The sequence below is a fragment of the Myotis daubentonii genome, chromosome 1, assembly GCF_963259705.1.
Source record: "Myotis daubentonii chromosome 1, mMyoDau2.1, whole genome shotgun sequence".
Classification (NCBI taxonomy): Eukaryota; Metazoa; Chordata; class Mammalia; order Chiroptera; family Vespertilionidae; genus Myotis; species Myotis daubentonii.
The window spans coordinates 43,102,637-43,120,961 of record NC_081840.1 but is presented as its reverse complement, the minus strand read 5'-3'; the positions used below and the strand labels follow the sequence as shown (position 1 = coordinate 43,120,961).

Sequence of the window (18,325 nt, the reverse complement as noted above, 5' to 3'; positions counted from 1 at the left end):
AAAAATATGGAACGCTTCACGAATTTGCGTGTCATCCTTGCGCAGGGGCCATGCTAATCTTCTCTGTATCGTTCCAATTTTAGTATATGTGCTGCCGAAGCGAGCACAAACCACAGGAGTTGTCAACAGGTATATAAAGCCCATAATATCAAACCTTTTACAGTTATGGTGACTATATTGTGCTCTCTTTTTAATTCCAAAACATTCAAGAAGTTATGGAGTTCTGTTTAATACCAACTATGACTGCATCTTTTTGGTTATGTCCAAATTAAATGTAAATTGTCTACCTAACCTTCTTATATTGCATATGCAAATGAGGGGATCATGGGAAATGGCTCCTACCCGCCCGACCTTTTGCAGCCTGCGGACGGCGCTGGAAGTCACGCTCCGTCACGAGGTGCGCGCCGCTGCGCACCTCTTCCGCGCAGGTCCGAGTAGGCGCGGACTTGGTCCTGGCGGGGCATCCTGTGCGCGGCGCGAGTGCATTTTTTTAGGTGAGGGACTATGGTGCATGAGATCCCCACAGAAGTCTGGTCCGAGACCCCGAAACGGTTCAGAGCCGCGCGCGCTGGGACCCTTGGTAGGGCTGGAGCCACGAATCGTGAGCCGGAAGGTGCTGGGTAGGGGCGGCCGCCGCTTCCTCTGGGGTTCTCTGGACCAGCCCCCCCCCCCCCCCCCCCCCCGGCTTCCCGTAGGGTGACTCGCGGATTGGTGGCTGCCTGAGAAAGGTCACGCCCTTTGTCCGCACTGGACCAGACACTAAATCAGTGCCATTCCTCTCAGTTTGTAGGTTAGACAGTTGAGGCTCCGAGAGGTTAACCATCAAGGCCAAAATTATCCTCCAGTGATGACACGAAGTTGGGATTCCAACGCAAGTCTGCTCTGAAATACTGATGTTTTCCCTGAGTTCCCAGTGGAACTCAGAACAGATCTGGGACCCGGGGTGCGGCCTCCCAAGGCCTTATCAGCCCAGACTTCCTGTCTCCGTTCGTTCAACCAATACCGAGCACCTGTGATGTCAGCGCCGCGCTGCAGGGGTGAACGAATGGTTAGGGTTGCTGTGGAAATGCAGCTTCCGTTCCAGCAAGGGCGCCAGGAAAGCATGCTCAGGGCTGAGCCAGACTAGAAAGAAAAAAATATAAGGGACAGACAGTGAGTGGGGCCTGAAGGCCGCTTTAGTAGATGGGCAGAAGAGGGGGCATTTGAGCTGTCATTTGATGCTGGGGAGGCAGCCCTGAGAGTCCAGGCAGAGGAAGACCTGAGCCCGCTGAGTCAGTTCACGCACCGGGGCCAGTCCTTCGGGGAAGGCCGCTGTGGAAGCGTTTGGTGCACTGCGAGAGCCGAGGGACTCGGTCAGCCTCAGCGGAGGGCACTCCATCCGGCTTCTGGGGACTTTGGAGGTCCCCTCCCCCACCTGTTTTTAGTGAAATGGAAATTAGGCACGTGGGCCCAACTTCTCTGACCTCTCTCTAAATAAGCAGTAAGCAAACACAAGCTCCGAATGTTAATATAGCCTTTATTGAGCGAAAAGAGCTAATTTGGGCAATGATGTTTCCCTCAGATTTACGAAAGGGAATTGCAAATAACGCAAAAGCGTATTAGCATGGATGGGCGATGATGCTCATTTTCAATTACATTTATTTAGAAGGAGAGCCTTTCGACACAGTGGATGCGCACACTTGCCATGGTGACAGGTACATCTTGTGGGTTCATAACTGCCTCATTGCAAAAACCAGCAGGGGATCGACCAGGGTGTTCACCACTTCTGGGACACAAGAGCCATCCTCCCCACACCTGTCTTTGTGACCTTAGCCAACTCCCAGGCCTTCTCTGATCTTGTTTGTCTTGTGCAAAATGAGGAAACTTCCCTAGAAATTATCTTTAACGTCTCTTTCAGCTTTGACATGCCGTGATTTTTGTAACTGGGTAACTGAAGAACTTTTTTTGAGACTGTAATTAGCAAGATGTAAAAACCAACACTTTTTGTTTTCTGTTCTAGAATGGTGGGGCATGCTGGCCATCCTTGGGGCATGCAGACCCCAGAAACAGTCCAGGGGGACTGTTGTTGACCTAGGGTTTGGACCTGCTGAACCACACAACACTTGCCCCTGAGCCCTGAAGGCCCAGTGTGGAGGAAGGGGGTGGGGAAGAGAGGAGAGAAAATGGGTTTTATGTGGCATGAAGCTGGAGGAGAGGAGACAGGGGGAGGGACTCAGTGATGGAGAGCCAAGGGGGTCATGACTTCCAGGGAAGTCCAAATTACTATAGACCCCCGAGGGGCAGATGCTAACGGAGTGCACAGGTACAGAGAGGACTGGCACTGCTCAGCTGTCTCAGAGCTGCGGTGGGACTCCAGCTCTCAGAGCTGTTGGCTTCTTGCCACTCTGTAGACCTAAGGTGGCCCAAGTCCCAACAGTCTTCCCTGAATGTCCCGAGCTGCAGAACCCCAAGAGATGAGGAGTGGTTTCCCTAATCCTGTCTGAGGTGGTATTTCCCACCACTCTAGTGGGAAAGGACAAAGCCAGCTTTAATTTGATTTTGAACAATGAAGAACTGGGTTATTTTTAATAGTGAAAATCCGTCAGTGAAGACATGCGCTCTTAGGATTTTCTAGAGCAGTGGTTCTAACCTTTTATGGCCATGCCCCACCTAAGCATCTCTAAAATCCTGATTCTCTCCCTGGCCCCACCCCCACCCCCGTGACATATAATTCTTATTATTCAAAAAGTGAACTTCTAGTCACGTGGATGAAGCCTAAAAGGCCACTAACTTAGTCTGAACAAGCTTCCAAAAAACATGGCATCCATGAAAGAGAAAAATAAAAGAATTAAAGGACAGTTGAAGTACTAAGGAAGAAATCACTAAGAAACTGTTAAAAAATAATAACATGAAGTGATATGAAAAATAGCAAAGTTTCAAAACATAATAGAGAACTCAAATGCATAAATATGTCACAATATATATTTATACTAGAGGCCTGGTGCATGAAATTTGTGCATGGGGAGGGGGGGGGCCCTCAGCCCATCCTGTACCCTCTCCAATCCTGGACTCCTCGTGGGATGTCCAACTGCCGGTTTAGGCCCTATCCCAGGGATCGGGCCTAAACCAGCAGTTGGACATCCCTCTCACAATCTGGGACCACTGGCTCCTAGCTGCTCACCTGCCTGCCTGCCTGGTCGCCCCCAGCTGCCCCCTTTGCCAGCCTAGTTGCCCCTAACTGCCCTCCCCTGTGGCCTGGTCTCCCCACGCAGCCTGCTGGTCGTTACTGTGATGGCATCCTGGACAATTTGCATATTCCTCTTTTATTAGTATAGACATTGTATATGAGGCCCCTAGAACCATAAGAAATGCAAAAAATTCACTGTTAATAACTCATTCTTGAATTGCCTCTTTTAAAAGTCAAATTGTCTCCCTTTGGGGTGTGTGCCCCAAGTTGGGAACCACTGCTTGAAAGTGACAGTATTTCCCCTACAACCATTATGTTTCATATTTCATTTCATTTGAAGTGAGAAGGGCCAGGGACTCCCATCAGCCCCACCAGAAGGAAGAAGAAGCAGGGATGTGGAGAGAAGCAGCCTTGGTCTTCTCTGTACTGAGAACTCTGAGGTGAAAGACATCTGTGGCTTTCCCAGAATGTAGGGCAGGGACACGCCGAGTTCACAGGCTGACCCAGAAGCTCCACAGGCCCAGATAGCGCATGGCTGGCGGAGGGCTGGGTGTGACTGAAGACACACCCAAGGCTGACGGAAGTCCCTTTGAGCTTCATGGGAGTTCAATTTCAGGGGTTCTGGAAGCTCTCTAAAATCTCTCTGTTGCCATAAATCCTGCCATTGATGCATGCTTTTTTTTTTTTTAATACATTTTATTGATTTTTTCCAGAGAGGAAGGGAGAGGGATAGAGAGTTAGAAACATCGATCAGCCGCCTCCTGCACACCCCCTACTGGGGATGTGCCTGCAACCAAGGTACATGCCCTTGACGGGAATCGAACCCAGGACCCTCCAGTCCACAGGCCAACGCTCTATCCACTGAGCCAAACCGGTTAGGGCGATGCATGATTATTTTGAGCTGTTGCTACATTAAGGGTTCACTGTGATTTAAAGACTCTTTTTCTCTGGCAATCCCAGGGTGGCCTAAGAGCATGAGGTGCTTAGGTTTAGGTTGTGGAAGGTACCTAAAAAGAGGGTGCAAAAAAAATTTCCAAGTCCAGGTATGAAGTCTGCCAGCATCTGGGTGGCTCTGTCCAAATCCTCGTCGCCCTGAGTCCAGCCATCACTTCCCCCCCGGTTACACTGATAGCAGCTGTGGCACAGGGCCAACAACAATGGTTTGGAGCCGTGAAGGGCCATATTTACGGCCCAGCGATAAGCCTCCCTCAGTGTCTTCATCTCTAAAATGGAAATAATGGTTTCCCTACTTGCTTTATAGGGTCATGCAGCCCCATGAGAAACCCCGCTGTGAAGTGCTGTACGGCAAAAGGTAGGAATGTCGGCTTGTTAGACACCCATTCCAGCCTCAGGCAATTAAATGCTTCCCTTACCTGGTGAGCGAGGCCGGTGTGCATCAGGAGCAGACCTACAAAATACGAGCACCACGATGAACCATCACATTGCATTAATATTTTCACACCACTTAACTCTCATTAAAATGTACTTTGCTGAGTTTAATATGTGATTTCAAATGACACAACATATTAAGTGCTTAATATACTAGAAATTATGAAACTATTATCGTTGATGCCATATGAAATAATTAGACTGAATTAAACTTTAGCAGCCAAGTGAAGGAAAGACTTCAACTTATAATGTCTTAGAGTAGCTTAAGCCACCACTGTAATCCCCAAAATAAACGCCCAGAAATTAGGATCTTTAAATAAAAACTGAAACTTAATCTGTACTTACACCCAGCTCTTCTGGGCTCTGGTGATGCGAGTGTTGTTGCCTTGGGGAGGTGAGGGGCTCCGGGACCCACCCCAGGGCAGGGTGTCAGGGTTACGGCTTCAACTGCCTTTCCCTGGGCCTGGCTGGGGAATGACTCAAGTGGCTTGAGTAAGGAGTAAGGCTTCTGCTGGAGTGACATATTGGTCTTTGTTGCCCCAAATTAGCCTATTGACGAATCCTATATAATGAAAGGCTAATGTGCAAATTGTCCCCTTGGGAGTTTGACCGGGGGACCAGGAGTTTGATCGCTTGCTATGACGTGCACTGACCACCGGGGGGCGGCACAGAACATGGCTGGCAACCAGCAGTGACGGCGGCAGGACGCTGAGGGAGCAAGGGAAGGGGGAGGCCCTGATCACCTCCAGGCCTGGGGACCCTACCCATACGTGAATTTCGTGCACCAGGCCTCTAGTTAAAAATAAAAAGAAACCCACCTTATTTACCATTTATTGATTGTTAATAATAATGCATGTAGCCTGACTGATGTAGCTCAGTTGGTTGGAGTATCATTCCATACACCAAAAGGTGGTGGGTTCAATTCCCAGTCAGGGCACATATCCAGGTTGTGGGTTTGATCCCTAATCGGGGAGCAACAGATTGATGTTTCTCTGCCACATCAATGTTTCTCTCTCTCTCTCTCTCTCTCTCTCTCTCTCTCTCTCTCTCTCTCTCTCTCTCCTGTTTCCTCTCTCTGAAATAGTAAAAAATAATAATAAATTTGAATGTGGAGACAAATATATTATCATTTACTGACCAGCAAGAATGATTTTAATGGAAGCAGTAAAACTTACCTCAAGCAAACACATGTTTGTATTTAACTGAAAGCGTGTATTTTCGTTAAGTGTCAGGATTAGGTTCTGCCTCATCTAATAGAAAACCAAATAACAATGGCTTTACAATGACAGGTTAATGTCTCTCTTGCATGAAATAAGTTGTCTTTCAGGGTTTGGTCTGATGGCTCCACTGTGGCACAGGGCTAGGCTCTTTTATCATTTAGGGCAACAACTCGTCGTCCAAGATGGTTGTCGGAGCTCCAAGTTCCAGTGAACTAGTTACATCCCGTGTTAGGGGCTGAGTTGTAACCACCCCCACCCCCACACACACTATTCCTATGGTAAAGTCCTAACAACCCCCTACTTCAGGTGTGACCATATTTGGAGTTAGGGTCTTTACATAGGTAAAGTTAAAATGCAGTCAAATGGGTGGGCCCTAATCCAATATAACACGTTCTTACAGGAAGAGGAAATGTAGGTGTAGAGAGGTACAGAGCGGGGAAGACGTAAAGACCCAGGAGAAGACCCAGGCCATCCACAAGCCAGGAGAGAGGTCTGGAACAGAGGCCTGGAACAGTGGACCCGCCCTCCCGACACCTCATCTCAGACGTCCAGCCCCCAGATCTGTGATAAATTAATTTCTGATGTTTAAGCCAGCCAGTCTGTGGTCCTTTGTTAAGGAAGCCCTAAGCAAACCAGTAAGCCCAGAAACAGATGAATCTTGTAAACATGTTGCTGAGTGAAAGAAGTAAGACACAAAGAATATATACAGTTATACCATTTATATAAAGTTCAAAAACAGGCAAAACTAAACTCTATTGTTTAGGGACACATATACAGGTGGTTAATGATGAGAAAAGCAAGGAAGAGGTCGCCACAGGTGAGAGGAAAATGGGAAGGAGCACATGTGGGGTCTGGGGGTGATGCAGTATTCTGTTTCTTCAGTGGGCGCTGGTTACTCCGGTGTTCTCCCTGTAATTATCCATTAAACGGAAACTTTGTGTTTTTGTGTAACAAACTTTGCAGTGTTTATAATAAAATGCTTTGAAAACCAGGAGGAGGAGGTGGGCGAGAAAGAGAAGAAGCAGAGGGAGAGGGAGAGAAGGAAGGGAGAAAGGGGGAGGGGAAGAAGTAAAGTGAAGGAACCAGTGGGCTGACCTGGTACCGGGTGGGTTGGTCTGAGAGTCTGTGAAGCCACAACTGTCTGTAAACAGAAGGCCTGAGGGTCAGGCGCTACCTCAGTACGTCGCCTGAGCCCAGAATCTCAGGAGGAACACCCTCTCCTGGTCATGTCTTGGGAACTTTGTAAGCTAGGTAAAGCCACTGCCCTTCTCTGAGCTGTGTTTCTTCTTTAGACCAGGGAGATTCACTAAATGTAAGGCTCATACTCCTGCTAATTCAGGTCTCTGCTCTGATGTCACCTCCTCCAGGAGGCCTTCCCTAACCACTTATTTTATAGATAGATAGATAGATGATAGATAGGCAGATAGATAGATAGATGATAGATAGGCAGGTAGATAGATAGATGATAGATAGGCAGATAGATTTTCAGAGAGGCAGGGAGAGAGAGAGAGAAATATCAATGATAAGAGAGAATCATTGATCAGCTGCCTCCTTCACACCCCACATTAGGGATTGAGCCCACAACCTGGACATGTGCTCTGACTGGGAATCAAACTGTGACTTCCTGGTTCATAGGTTGATGCTCAACCACTGAGCCATGCTGGCCAGGCCCCTAACCACTTCTTAATAGTAGCACTCCCTTTCATTTTTTTTCAGAGTACTTAATGCTGATGACAAGTATGTATCACTGAATTTATGTCAAATACTTCTTTGTGCACGAGGAGCAAGATTTTTGTTTTGTTTACCACTGTATCTCCGGTGCCTAAGACAGTGTTTGGCACATTGCAGGTGCTCAGTAAGTATTTGCAGAGTTAATGAAGATTAGAATGCTCTGCAGTGCCTGGCACTGAAAGGCACCCAGTCAGTGCTCATTTACTCCTCCCCTTTTAGCTGAGACCCCACCCACATTTCCTGAGGCTTCGTCCAACCACCACCTGCCCCGACCTGAGACTGAGAAAGTGCCCACTCTGGTCATTAGCGTTATTTCCCCTTCGGTAATTGCCAGAGCCTCAGAGTCCTCTGGGGTCTCCTGCATGCTGCTGCTTCACCAGCGATGGCGAACCTCTGACACGCGAACTCATTTTTTTGGTTGATTTTTCTTTGTTAAATGGCATTTAAATATATAAAATAAATATCAAAAATATACATCTTTGTTTTACTATGGTTGCAAATATCAAAAAATTTCTATATGTGACACGGCACCAGAGTTAAGTTAGGGTTTTTCAAAATGCTGACACACCGAGCTCAAAAGGTTCGCCATCACTGCTAGGCCACTGCTTTCCCCTGGACCCAGTGTGACCCATTTCTCTCTGCCCCAGGGGAAGGGGCCTTCCCCTCAGAGTGACTCCGCTGCCCCTGGGTGACCCAGGCTCTATGCTGGCAGCACCTCGGGCGTGTGGGTAGTTCCCTTCATTTATAGTTTACTGCTGTGGGCTCAGAGCGAGGCCCTGCGGACTCGGCCATAAAGCCTTCTCTCATCGCTCCATCAGCATTCATTGCTTCCTCTTCCCCGTTCTTGCCACTCAGTACCTATATTTAGTGTTTATTTTCTCCTGCCTGGTATTAAAGTTAGTTGTTTACTTGCTTGCCTTCCCTGTGCCCTGCCCCCTCCCTGCTCAGACCCTGAACACCTCCTTAGGGCGAGGGGCCAGACTTTATTCATCGTTGTACTCATAGCATGTAACAGCACCTGATGTTTAATAGACACGTGTTGTTGTTTTTTTTTAAGCTTCTCCTATTACAAATGACAGATAATAGGATTTTAGAGTTAAGATGGCATTAGAACAATCTTCCTTGTTTTATACCATCTCCCAGCTTCCTAATTTAAAAGCTAATTAAGACATAGAAAAAGACAAAAACTTAGAGCCTTTCAGAAAAGTGGCAAATTGTTGGCAGGGGCCTGGGAGGAATTCTCCTTGATGACCTGCCGGTGGGTCTGGGTAAAGTCACAGGGTCAGTAACACACGCGTGCCTTGCCCTTTACTCTGGCCCAGAGCCTGCAGACAAGAAGGGGAAGGCGCCGGGGTGTTTCTCAGCATCTAGAAGTGTTCAGGAATCTGGAAAAGGGGCTGCAAGTAAATTAATAAAGAGACTAGACATGAAATGTAAATTTAGAAGGTAATTTTGGGGAGCCAGAGGAGACCTAGCTTCAGTAACCAAGTTCTCTGAATCTCCAGACCCCTAGCTTTTTATTAACACAAATTGCCCTAAAGCAGTGGTTCTCAACCTTGGCTGCACATTAGAATCACCTGGGAATCTTTTTAAAATCCTGATTTCTGGGCCTCATCCTCCGGAAATTCTGTGTCTTTGTTACTAATGTTGTGGCCCCACCCCATAATAACATATGCAAATCTTTAGGTTTGGGGAAATGCTTTCAGCTATTCCAGCAGGCAATAATATGTATCTTCAGCCCTGCTGAAGCCTCAAGGTCCACCAAGCTTTTGATGATCTTCTTGCATTTATGACCTGATGGAATTAGCCCCCAGCAAGAAGGTTCACCCCCACTCACTGTTGGGGGTTGCTCAGCCAGAAAACTGGGCAGCACCTCCTGTCCTGCAGGCATGGCTTTCTGCGGTGGTCACTTCCATTGGCTTGGCCCTTCCATTAGACCAGCAATTCTCAACCTGTGGGTCGCAACCCCTATGGGGGGTCGAACGACCCTTTTACAGGGGTCACCTAAGACCATTGGAAAACACATATATAATTACACATTGTTTTTGTGATTAATCACTATGCTTTAATTATGTTCAATTTGTAACAATGAAATTGGGGGTCACCACAACATGAGGAACTATATTAAAGGGTCGCAGCATTAGGAAGGTTGAGAACCACTGAATTAGATTGTATTAACTTGGTCGGAGGGTCTGTGGCTTTTAGTAGGAGAGTACAATGCATTTATATTTATTCTGGCAAATTTGGTCCTATTTTCATGTTAGGACTTTATTTTCATGTTTTGGTCTAGATGTCCTCTTTCTTAGTTTTTTGCCTTTTGTGATATGCACAGTATTTATTTGTTTTTATTTTCTGTGAGTTGGAAGGAATACAGCCTATTGTTTCATTCTGTTGACACCTTCAAAATGGTAAAAAAAAAAACACCACAAAACTTTTTTGAACCCATATTTCTCTAACTATCAGATCCGAGATAAATTTATAATCTTGCCTCCTTATAAGATAAAGTGGGAAGACTTTTCCAGTTCTGTTTAAGGCTCAGGTTATCATATGCCTTTTGAAAAACTGTGTAGGTCTTCTTTTTTTATAAATTGGTTTTGACATTCAAGTTTTCATCATGTTTATGATAATTATATTGAATTATCTATGTTTAAGTGGTTTTCATGTATACTGCATGTTTCAGTTACTATGGCTACACAAATTACCCCATAATGGCTTAAAACAATAATCATTTATTATCTCTTGCAGTTTCTGTGCATCAGGAATCTAGACAGGATTCAGGAGGGATGGCTTGGCTCTCCTCCGCACTCTCTGAGGCCTGAACAGGAGGACTCAAAAGCTCCTCTCCAGCTTGGCCTTAGTCGTCTGAAGGCTTATTCACCTGTAGTTGTGCTGGCTATCAGCCAGCTGGGGGCCTGGCTGGGGCTATTAACCAGAAGCCCGACGTATGAGTTCTCATGTAGCCTAACCTTGCTCACAATATAGCAATATAGTGGAGACTGAGTTCAAAGGGCAAGTTTCAGAGAGAGAGAGAGAGAGAGAGAGAGAGAGAGAGCGAGCCAGGTGGAAGCCATATTGCCTTTTATATCTAAACGTCAGAAATCATTTGGAGTCACTTCTGCTGTGTCTTATTGGTTGGGGCAGTTACAGAGTTCTGCCAGATTCAATGGAAGTATGTGAACTTCACTTTGTAAGATCAACATGTGAGATGCGCACACACACACACACACACACACACACACACACACACACAGTTATTTTTAACCTAAAAATAAAAGGCCTTTCAAAATGAGAGACAACGAGCCCTAGCTGGTTCGGCTAAATGGGCAGAGCGTCAGCCTGCACACTGAAGGGTTCTGGGTTTGATTCCTGTCAAGGGCACATGCCTGGGTTTCGGGCTCGATCCCAGTAAGACCGTACAGAAGGACACCAATCAATGATTCTCTGTCACCATTGATGTTTCTGTCTCTCCCTCTCCCTTCCTCTCTGAAATCAATAAAAATACATTTTTTAAAAAATGATAGGCAATGAACATTTATTTGAGATAAATCATTCAGGAAGCACTGATTCAGGCAGAAGCCCAAGTAATGTTCCAATTACCAGGCAAAGGCAATGGGTGCTTATGAGAAAGGGAAGGGGAGCAGTTACATCAATAGAAGGAAGACATTTCTATTGGTGCAGATAATGTGACATAGTGACGCTAATTCTAAAAAATGCTGTAAATTTTTAGTCTGGTAGTCATCAGTTTGGTAGTCATGATATCCACTTTCTCGTTATCCCTTGCCAGCAGTTCTTTGGGACACCAGGTTGCTTTAGGCCCAGTTCAAAGTTCGTTTTGCCCTATTTTAACATTCCAAGAGTTTGAGGCATAAAAATGCAAGGCAGTTCCTCTGGCATGGCAGCTCTCACTCTATTATTTATTTATTTATTTCTCTCATTCCATTTTAAAGTGGGAATTGAAACTCAGGCTAACTCCCTTGCTACCCTGAGTCACGTGAGAAACATTGGAAAGGAAGTCCTGGGACCCACTTCTGAAAAATCACTCCACTGCTGAATCCATTGCACTGTGACTTTCTGATTTTACTCTTAGATGGAACTTTAAACCTTACGTTGGGGTCTCCTTGCTGCCTTGGTATCTTCTGGTTGAAATCTTGCCTCAGCCACTAAACTCACAGGTGGGTGAAGTGGGCTTCCCTCTCCTCACCTCTTAACTGGCCATCCTGCAGCATGCTTCCTTTATTGTGATGAGACTGACTTTCACCTGAGTCCTGTGCTCCCAAAAGGCAGCAGTGGTTAAGAAATTCCCCGCCTTGCCCTGGCAGGTTTGGCTCAGTGGATAGAGCATAGACCTGCGGACTGAAGGGCCCCAGGGTTCCACTCAGATCAAGGGCATGTACCTCGGTTGCAGGCTCAATCAATCCCTGGCCCCAGTCAGGGAGGATGGGGGAGGCAGCCAACTGATGGGTCTCTCTCACATCGATGTTTCTCTCTCTCTCTCTCAAAATCAATGGAAAAATATCCTCCGGTGAGGATTAACAAAAATCAAAACAAACAAACAGCCCTAGCCAGTTTGACTCAGTGGATAGAGCGTCGGCTTGTGGACTGAAGGGTCCTGGGTTCGATTCCAGTGAAGGGCACATACCGGGGTTGTGGGCTCAATCCTCAGTAGGTGGCGTGCAGGAGGCGGCCAATCAATGATCCCCTCTCATCATTGATGTTTCTATCTCTTTCTCCCCTTCCCCTCCTTTTGGAAATTAATAAAAAAAAAACATTTTTAAAAAATAAAGAAATTTCCCCACCTCTTTAAGTTCTGGGGAAATAGATAAGGCGGGGAACCACCTTGATTTCCCATAGTCCAAGAAAATAAACCCTCTCCATTCCCTTGTTTACCTGTCTCTCCAAACCTCAAGTTCCCCTTCTTTTTTTTTTTTTTAAATCCTCACCCAATGATATGTCTTTTATTTATGTTTTTTAGAGAGAGAGGGAAAGAGAGACCTCTATGGGTATGTACCCTTACAGGGAATCGAACCCGTGACCTTCGGTTTACTGGACCACCCAACAGAGCCACGCAGTTCAGGGCCCCCTTCCTTTCCTTTGAGACCTTCCTCACTAATGAACATTCTCCATATTGGCAGAGTCTAAATAAAATCTTCTCCTTCATTGTCTGATGCCTTTTGCTTTCACAATCACCAGAGGTTATTGTGTCAGTTGGGTGGCACCCAGGGCCCAGGTTCCAATCTTGGCCCACGCATGTCTGGCTTTCCCTTCCCACAGGCTTGGGGCCTCGGTAGAGAGCCCGCTGAGGGCCCGCTGCTTGCAGGATGTGTGAGTGGTAACTCAACCCCGCAGCTCCTGCGTGGGAAGGCGGGCGAGCGAGCAGCTGTAACTCCCGCACGCTGCCACCGGAGGGCGACGGCTGCGCGGAGTCAGGCCTTCGCCTGCGCGCCACCTCACTCCTGCAGAGCCTTTCACATGCGCTTTGGGCACCGCGCCGTGTTTTCAGCCCCACAGCGCTTTCCCCAGATCCCTACAGCTTTCCTCTGCTTCACCCGCCGCGCTGTCTTCTGCTCCCGCGCCTGGATAGACTGCTTCTGTCCCTGCTCCCCAAGAGACTCTTGGGGGGGGGGGGGGGGGGGAGGAGACAGGGATCAAAAGCCAGGCTCCAGCCTGGGGACTTGCAGTGCTAACCTGCTGACAAGGTCCTTCCCCTCTTGCGGCACTCTGGCCCTTTCTGGAGACCTGAAGAATTCCGAGGCAGCTGGGGAGTGGGGAGGAGAGGCCGGAGGGGAGGAGCCCCAAGAGTGCTGCTTTGGGCCCAGCACGTAACCAGTCACACCCATCAGCCATTTGGAGCACCCCAATGTCCCCTCAAAGTGGGCAAGGCAGGAACTGTTACTTCCAGGTGGGGAAACGGGCCGCCTGAGAAAAAGTGATTGCCCTCTGGTGGCAAGGCTATAAATGGTAGAATAGGACAGGAACTCAGTTTTCCAGACCCCAGAGCCAGAGCCCTTGGGGTGACGGCAAAGTCAGTACTTGGCAAAATTAAACTTGGGCCGCTTCAGCAGAAAGGAGCCCTGGACATCTCTCAGAGGCTTAAAGGTTTGAGTTTTTTTTTTTGTTTTTTTTTTTTTAATGTAGTTTATTGACATTTATTTTTATTTTTTTACAGAGAGGAAGGGAGAGGGATAGAGAGTTGGAAACATTGATCAGCTGCCTCCTGCACACCCCCTACTGGGGATTTGCCCGCCACCAAGGTACATGCCCTTGACCGGAATCAAACCTGGGACCCTTCAGTCCACAGGCCGACGCTCTATCCACTGAGCCAAACCGGTTAGGGCAAAGGTTTGAGTTTTAAATGACATGGTAAGATGATCACGTTTGCTTTTTAAAGCATATATGTCCATATACACTCTAAAAGCAAATATAAATAGAAAAGCCACAGCCCACAGTGGCTCTGTCTGGTGGTTGGAATAGCAGTGGTGTGAAGAGGATTTTCATTTCCTCTGTATTGTTCAAATTATGTATTCCTAGCATATGTAAACCAGAAAGAAGAAAAATGATTCAGTATTTCTGTTTGTAAGTGTCATACATCCTCTTTAAAGAACTGAAAAAAAACAAGAGAGAATGAAGGAAATAAAATGTGTCACTAATGGCCCTCCCTCGTAAATATGGATGTTTTTATTTCCAGTCAGTTTATTTCTCTGCCAAATGTAAATAACAGTATTAACTGTACAGGAATGTTGTGAAGGTTGAGTGAAAGAATGCGTATAATAGCTAACATTCCAGAAGTGTTAGCTGTTTTATACAATATATGCTGTTGTTTTCACTTATACCATTGCTTCATGAATAGTTTCTCATGTCAACTATTCTTTAAAAATTATATTTTTAGTGATTGCTCAAAGTTTCATCCTATTTAAGTACCGTTTATATAACTTATCCCCTATTGTTGAACCTTTAGATTGTTTCCAATTTTTGCTGTTAAAATAACAGGGAGATTAACATCTTTAAACATCTCTCCTTGTCAGCATTTCTGATAACTTCTTTAGATGGATTTCTAGAGGTGGGATTACTGGGACAAAGGGTGCAAATATTTTTCAGGCTTTTGATTCAGGTTACCAAATTGCTTCCCAGAAAGATCTTGCCAGTGTGCACTCCCACCTGCAGTGTGAGAGAATGCCTGTCCTACAGCACACAAAGGAGGGATTTGGGGAGGATGAGTGAGATTTGATTATGTTGTTGGATTGAGGAGGAGTCCTGTAGGGAGAGTTTAAATTTCAGGAGAGGGAGGGGATGTCTAAAGGAGTGTGATCCCTGGGAGAAGCAGGCAGGGGGTGGAGCACATTTATAGGGTTTGCCTTGGACTTGAGAAGGGACAGCTCATTTTCTGAGACTGGTGGAAAGAGGTGGGATTGGATGTGGATATACAGTCACTGTAAGTGGGTAGGTGACATGCTAGAGAGCTAGTCCCAAGGGGTCCCTTTACTCAGTAAAGCAGGAAGCTGAGTCATCTATTCAAGGGTAAGGGTGAGGGCTAGCGAGGAAGGGAAATTGAGGAGAGGAATGCAATCTTTTTACCTAAGGGGAGTAAAAGGGTTGACAGTGGCTGGACATAGCAGTGGCACCATTTTTAGGGGCTGTGTGTATACTTTCTCTACAGGGTGTAGCCATCTGGGGGAAAAACAGGTGCACACTTACTCATTTCAACCAAATCTTTCAAAATATGTGTTAATAGTAGAAAACAATGGGGTTAGGGAAGTCGAAGTAGTGGAAACTTGATGAATTTCTGGAGTTGTGCCAAACTTTCAAGGAACGGTTTACTCCTGTTTTATGTAAGTTTTTCCAGAAAATTGTTGCCCAAATTTTTCTATGAAACCAGTGTAATCTTGATTCCAAAATAGTAAGAACAAAGCAATAAATGAAAGGAATAGGCTCATTTTACCTAAGTTCTAGATATAAAAATCCTAAATAAAATATGAGTTAACTAACAGGTATATATTCTAAAAAATAACTTTTGATCAAGTAGGGTTTACCCCAGGAATTTTAAGTTGGCTCAACACCAGAAATCACCTATTTAATAAAGGACAAGAGTCATACAATGATCTCAATTGATGAAGAGAAAGCATTTGATAAAGTTCATCACCCGTTTACAATTAAATAATAACAGCAAGCTTGATATAGGAGAGACAGTCATGCTGAAGGTTATATAACAGACACTTAAAACAATCATTACACTTAATGAAGAAATTTTAAGTGTGTTCTCTTTAAGGTCTGGAATAAATAAGGATATCCAACTATACTGCTACCATTTGGTGTATAATAATGGAAGTTCTAGATAAAGCTATCACAGAAGAAAGAATTAGAGATACAAGGATTGGAAGAGAAGAGACAAAATTATCATTATGTAACGATTATGTTTTCATTTGCTTTGAAAAACAGGAACTTGCAGTTGATCCTATTGGTTATCTATTTGATAACCAACAAATAGACTGTTAAAACTATTAAGAGCCCAGCTGGTATGGCTCAGTGATTGAGAATTGACCCATGAACCAAGAGGTCACCGGATCAATTCCGGGTCAGGGCACATGCATGGGTTGCGGGGCTTGATCCCTGGTGGGGGTTGGGGGGCGTGCAGGAGGCAACCGATCCATGATTCTCTCTCATCATTGATGTTTCTGTCTCTATCCCTCTCCCTTCCTCTCTCTCTAAAATCAATAAAAACATACTTAAAAAGAAAATTCGTTATCTTTAAAAAAAACAAGAGAATTTAGTAAAATCCTTGGATACAAGATTAACCTAAGAAAATAAGTCTATTAACATTTCTCTTCAGCACCAGTAACCAACTTCTATTCACTATAACAAAATCTAGGAATGACACCCTAGCTGGTTTGGCTCAGTGCATAGAGCATCGGCTTGCGGACCCAAAGGGTCCCAGGTTCAATTCCAGTCAAAAGGCACGTACCTTGGTTGCAGGCCTTGGTTGCAGGCTCCTCCCTGGCCTGGGCCTGGTCAGGGCGAGTGCAGGAGGCAACCATTTGATGTGTTTCTCTCACATCGATGTTTCTCTCTCTTTCCCTCTCCCATTTTCAATGGAAAAATATCCTTGGGTGAAGATTTTTTTTAAAAAGCACAAATCAGCCGAAACCGGTTTGGCTCAGTGGATAGAGCGTCGGCCTGTGGACTGAAAGGTCCCAGGTTCGATTCCGGTCAAGGGCATGTACCTGGGTTGCGGGCACATCCCCAGTAGGAGATGTGCAGGAGGCAGCTGATCGATGTTTCTCTCTCATCGATGTTTCTAACTCTCTATCCCTCTCCCTTCCTCTCTGTGGAAAATCAATAAAATATATTTAATAAATAAATAAATAAATAAATAAAAAGCACAAATCAGAAGGAAAAATTGATTAATTTGGTGATGTCAAAATTAAAGACTTTTGTTCAAAAGAGAATACTATGGGCAGACAATAGGTGATAGAATAGGATAAGATATTTGTAAATCTAAAAATGATGAGATTAGTACATAGAATATACAAGTAACTCATGAAGACCAATAAACAAAAGAGAAACTTTTCGATCTAGCAAGTAAGGAGCCTGGGAGTCTGAATTCTGTCTTAACAAGTGAAAAGCATAACAAATTGAAAATAAATAACTCTTCTTTGATATGACAGAGAACGGGGGTTTCAACACCCCTCTATCAGAAATGAACAGTCTACCAGGTGGAAAATCAGTAAGGCCATAGTTGAATGCAACAACATCATCAATCAAGTGGATAAAATTGATGTCCATTGACTATTTCACCCAATAACTAAAGAATACACATTCTTTTCAAACTCATACAGAACATTTGCCAAGATATACCACATTCTGGGTTATAAGACACACCTTAGTAAACTTAAAGAAATAGAAATTATACAGTGTTTGTTCTCAGAAGGCCTTGGAATTAAACTAGAAATCAATGACAAAGATAGCCGGAAAATCCCAGGATACCTGGAGATCAAACAACACACTTCTAAATGACACATGAAAATGAAACTACAACTAATCAAAACTTGTGTGATGCAGCAAAAGCAGTGCTTAGAGAGAAATTTGTAGCATCAATGCGTAATGAGAAAAAAGATCTAAAATCAGGGTTCTAAGCTTCCATTTTAGGAAACTAGGAAAAGCAAAGCAAATAAATCTGAAGAAAGCAAAAGGTAGCAGGCTCTAAAGAAAAATGGGCAGCCCTCCTGGTTTGGCTCAGCGGAGAGAGCCTTGGCCTGTGAACTGAAGGGTCCCAGGTTCGATTCTGGTCAAGGGCATATGCCCAGGTTCCATGCTCAATCCTCAGTAGGGGGTGTGCCGGAGGCAGCCAATCAATGAGCCTCATTGATGTTTCTATCTCTCCCTCTCCCTTCCTCTCTGAAATCAATGAAAACATTTAAAAAAAGAAAAATGGGCAGTGTACCAGCAGGAAATTTATAAAATTGGAATCCTGAATAGGCATATAAAGATAATTATTAAGAATTGAAATCATCAGTAATCAGAGAGTTTCAAATAAAGACAATAATGCAATCACCTTACATCCGTTACACTGGCAAAAGTTAGAAAGCTGATCCTGGCTGACATGGCTCAGTGGTTGGAGAGTCGGCCTGCTGGAAGCAGCCAGAGGCAATCAATGTCTGTCTCTCTCTGTCTGTCTGTCTCTCTCTCTCTTTCTCTCTCTTCTTCCCCCTCCCCTCCCTTCTAATCTCTCTAAAAATCAATGGAAAGCCCAGCTGGTATGGCTAAGTGGTTGAGTGTTGACCTATGAACCAGGAAGTCATAGTTCGATTCCCAGTCAGGGTACATG

General features: G+C 45.2%; 1 long non-coding RNA gene and 1 other non-coding gene across 2 annotated transcripts in view; one reads left to right on the top strand and one right to left on the bottom strand.

Annotated features, from left to right (window-relative positions):
* On the bottom strand, window positions 1-107 carry LOC132223376 (U6 spliceosomal RNA). Its single transcript, XR_009450467.1, has one exon. It is a non-coding gene; the product is annotated as a U6 spliceosomal RNA (small nuclear RNA).
* A 264-nt stretch (window positions 108-371) lies between these two features.
* The window catches only part of LOC132218152 (uncharacterized), a 117,374-nt gene continuing 99,420 nt past the window's right edge, over window positions 372-18,325 (top strand). The window contains exons 1-2 of the long non-coding RNA XR_009449092.1: window positions 372-494; window positions 4,428-4,478. This is a non-coding gene — a long non-coding RNA (uncharacterized LOC132218152). The remainder of the gene's footprint in view (window positions 495-4,427; window positions 4,479-18,325) is intronic.